Source organism: Ornithorhynchus anatinus, chromosome 4 (assembly GCF_004115215.2).
Source record: "Ornithorhynchus anatinus isolate Pmale09 chromosome 4, mOrnAna1.pri.v4, whole genome shotgun sequence".
Classification (NCBI taxonomy): domain Eukaryota; kingdom Metazoa; phylum Chordata; class Mammalia; order Monotremata; family Ornithorhynchidae; genus Ornithorhynchus; species Ornithorhynchus anatinus.
This window is the reverse complement of record NC_041731.1, coordinates 103,513,375-103,517,796: the sequence shown is the minus strand read 5'-3', so window position 1 is coordinate 103,517,796 and position 4,422 is coordinate 103,513,375.

Here is a 4,422-nt window from a genome sequence, read left to right as displayed (position 1 = left end):
CACAGGACAGCCTAGTAAATGCCAAAAACCAGCGTGGCCTGATGGATAGAGCACGGACCTGGAAGTCACAAGAATCTGGGTTCTAATCCTGGCTCTGCCATTTGCCTGCTGTGTGACTTTGATCAATTTCTCTGTGCCTCAGTTTCCTTGCCTGTAAAATGGGATCTCTGTTCTCTCTCCCATTTAGACTGTGAGTCCATGAAGAACAAGGGCTAGGTCCAGTCTGATTATCTTGTATCTACTCCAGTGTTTGCTGCAGTCTTTTGCTTTTTCAGTTTAAATGATAATTGTTAAGTATTTACCATGTGCCAGGCACTGTACTAAGTGCTGGGGTAGATACAAGCCTATCAGGTTGGACATAGTCCCTGCCCCACATAGGGTTCATAGTCTTAATCCCCATTTTACAGATGAGGTAACTGAGGACCAGAGACGTGAAGTGATTTGCACAAGGTCACACAGCAGACAAGTGGCAGAGCCGGGATGAGAACCCTGGTCCTTCTGATTCCCAGGCCCATGCTTTATACAATTGGCCATACTGCTTCTTGGGAATCACTATTATTAGAAAGAAAGTTCTAATATGATCTTGAAGCATCATGGCGTAGCGGACAAGCCTGGGAGTCAGAAGGTCATGGGTTTTAATCCCTGCTCTGCCACTTGTCTGCTGTGTGATCCTGGGCAAGTCACAACTTCTCTGTGCCTCAGTTACCACATCTGTAAGATGCGAAGCGAGATTGTGAGCTCTTCGTGGGACAGGGACTGTGTCCAACCCAATTTACTTATATTCATTCATTCATTCATTCAATAGTATTTATTGAGCGCTTACTATGTGCAGAGCACTGTACTAAGCGCTTGGGATGAACAAGTCGGCAACAGATACAGTCCCTGCCGTTTGACGGGCTTACAGTCTAATCGGGGGAGACGGACAGACAAGAACAATGGCACTAAACAGCGTCAAGGGGAAGAACATCTCGTAAAAACGATGGCAACTAAATAGAATCAAGGCGATGTACAATTCATTAACAAAATAAATAGGGTAACGAAAATATATACAGTTGAGCGGACGGGTACAGTGCTGTGGGGATGGGAAGGGAGAGGTGGAGGAGCAGAGGGAAAAGGGGAAAATGAGGCTTTAGCTGCGGAGAGGTAAAGGGGGGATGGCAGAGGGAGTAGAGGGGGAAGAGGAGCTCAGTCTGGGAACGCCTCTTGGAGGAGGTGATTTTTAAGTAAGGTTTTGAAGAGGGAAAGAGAATCAGTTTGGCGGAGGTGAGGAGGGAGGGCGTTCCAGGACCGTGGGAGGACGTGACCCGGGGGTCTACGGCGGGATAGGCGAGACCGAGGGACGGCGAGGAGGTGGGCGGCGGAGGAGCGGAGCGTGCGGGGTGGGCGGTAGAAAGAGAGAAGGGAGGAGAGGTAGGAAGGGGCAAGGTGATGGAGAGCCTCGAAGCCTAGAGTGAGGAGTTTTTGTTTGGAGCGGAGGTCGACAGGCAACCACTGGAGTTGTTTAAGAAGGGGAGTGACATGCCCAGATCGTTTCTGCAGGAAGATGAGCCGGGCAGCGGAGTGAAGAATAGACCGGAGCGGGGCGAGAGAGGAGGAAGGGAGGTCAGAGAGAAGGCTGACACAGTAGTCTAGCCGGGATATAACGAGAGCCCGTAACAGTAAGGTAGCCGTTTGGGTGGAGAGGAAAGGGCGGATCTTGGCGATATCGTAGAGGTGAAACCGGCAGGTCTCGGTAACGGATAGGATGTGTGGGGTGAACGAGAGGGACGAGTCAAGGATGACACCGAGATCGCGGGCCTGCGGGACGGGAAGGATGGTCGTGCCATCCACGGTGATGGAGAAGTCTGGGAGCGGACCGGGCTTGGGAGGGAAGATGAGGAGCTCAGTCTTGCTCATGTTGAGTTTTAGGTGGCGGGCCGACATCCAGGTGGAGACGTCCCGGAGGCAGGAGGAGATGCGAGCCTGAAGGGAGGGGGAGAGGACAGGGGCGGAGATGTAGATCTGCGTGTCATCTGCGTAGAGATGGTAGTCAAAGCCGTGAGAGCGGATGAGTTCACCGAGGGAGTGAGTGTAAATGGAGAACAGAAGAGGGCCAAGAACTGACCCTTGAGGAACTCCAACAGTTAAAGGATGGGAGGGGGAGGAGGCTCCAGCGTAGGAGACCGAGAATGATTGGCCAGAGAGGTAAGAGGAGAACCAGGAGAGGACAGAGTCCGTGAAGCCAAGGTGAGATAAGGTATGGAGGAGGAGGGGATGGTCGACAGTGTCAAAGGCAGCAGAGAGGTCAAGGAGGATCAGAATGGAGTAGGAGCCATCGGATTTGGCAAGAAGGAGGTCACGGGTGACCTTAGAGAGAGCAGTCTCGGTAGAGTGGAGGGGACGGAAGCCAGATTGGAGGGGGTCTAGGAGAGAATGGGAGTTAAGGAATTCTAGGCATCGATTGTAGACGACTCGTTCTAAGATTTTGGAAAGGAAGGGTAGTATCCACTTCAGCACTTACTACAATGCCTGGCCCATAGTAAGCGCTTAACAAATACCATAGTAATTATCATTATCTTCATTCTACATCATACAAACTCACAAGTGATGTTTCGTTGCATCATGACGGCAAGAATAGCTTTTACAGTCCTTGATTTTGTTTCACTGAGGGGTCAGCCAGTCAGTCATTCATATTTATTGAACGCTTACTGTGTAAAGAGCACTGTACTAAGCACTTAGAACAGTTCAATACAACAATAAACAGACACATTCCCTGCCCTCAACCAGCTGACAGTCTAGATGGAGGGGGGCAGGTGGAAACAGTAATATAAATAAATTACAGATGTGTACATAATAATTATAATAATAATGTTGGTATTTGTTAAGCACTTACAATGTGCAGAGCACCGTTCTAAGCGCTGGGGTAGATACAGGGTAATCAGGTTTTCCCACATGAGGCTCACAGTCTTAATCCCCATTTTACAGATGAGGTAACTGAGGCACAGAGAAGTTAAGTGACTTGCCCACGGTCACACAGCTGACAAGTGTACATAGAAGAATGCTTGGCACGTAGTAAGTGCTTAACAAATACCATCATTATTACTATTATTATTAAGAGGTGCTGTGGGGCTTGGGTGGGGGGGAAGAACAAAGGGAGTGAGGGCAATGCAGAAGGGAGTGGGAAAAGAGGAAATTGGGGGGGTGGGGGCTTAGTCAGGGAAGGCCTCTTGGAGGAGATGTGCTTTCAATAAGGCTTTGAAGAGGGGGAGAGTAATTGTCTGTCAGATTTGAGGAGGGAAGGCATTCAGGAAAGACGCAGGACTTGGGCCAGGGGTTGGTAGTGAAACAGGCGAGAGCGAGGCACAGTGAGAAGGTTAGCACTACAGGAGTGAAGTGTGTGGGCTGGGTTGTAGAAAGAGAGTAGCAAGTTGAGGTAGGAGGGGGCAACGTGGTGGAGTGCTTTAAAGCCACTGGTGACAAGTTTTTTGTTTGATGCGGATGAGGAGTTCTTTGAAGAGCGGAGTGACACGTCCTGAACGTGCTTATAGAAAAATGATCCGGGCAGCAGAGTGAAGAATGGTCTGGAGTGGGGAGGGACAGGAGGCAGGAAGGTCAGCAAGGAGGTTAATACAGTAAATCTAGGCGGGATAAGATGAGTGATTGAATTAACATGGGAGCAGTTTGGATGGAGAGAAAAGGGTGGATTTTATTCATTCATTCAATCATATTTATTGAGCGCTTACTGTGTGCAGAGCACTGAACTAAACACCTGGGAGTACAATTTGGCAACAGATCGAGACAATCCCTACCCAAAGTGGGATGTTGGGAAGGTGGGACCGACAGGATTTAGTGATGGATTGAATACTTGGGCTGAATGAGAGAGAGGCGTCAAGGATAGCACCAAGGTTACCTTGTGAGACATAAAGGATGGTGGTGCCATCCACAGTGATGGGAAAGTCAGGGGGAGGACAGGGTTTGGGTGGGAAGATAAGGAGCACTATTCTAAGAGCTTGGGGAATAATGATATAGCAGACACATTCCCTGCCTTCAATCCCTTCACAGAAATTTATGAGCACTGTAAACATCAATAAAAAGGTAGTATCTTGTTAACAGAATGCTTGTTTTCCATCAAAAGTAAGACTGAGAGGATGTCCTTTAAACAACTGGGGCTTGTCGCTCTGGACATGTTTAATAAACAAGTGAAATATATTGTTTTGGAGATGTTGCTGAGCTCACATCTCACATTCCGTATGCACCATAGCAACTTTGTTGAATTGAAAAATATCCGCAAAACCATCATGGTTTTTTTACAAGCCACTTCAACTGAAACGAAAGCAAAGTTTACCTTTCCTCTAAGACAAAAGTAAAAACAGAACTAGCCACTAAAAGTATGAGCTATGTCTGCACAACAAAGGACAGTCTTTGTGTGGACAGTTGGGTCAG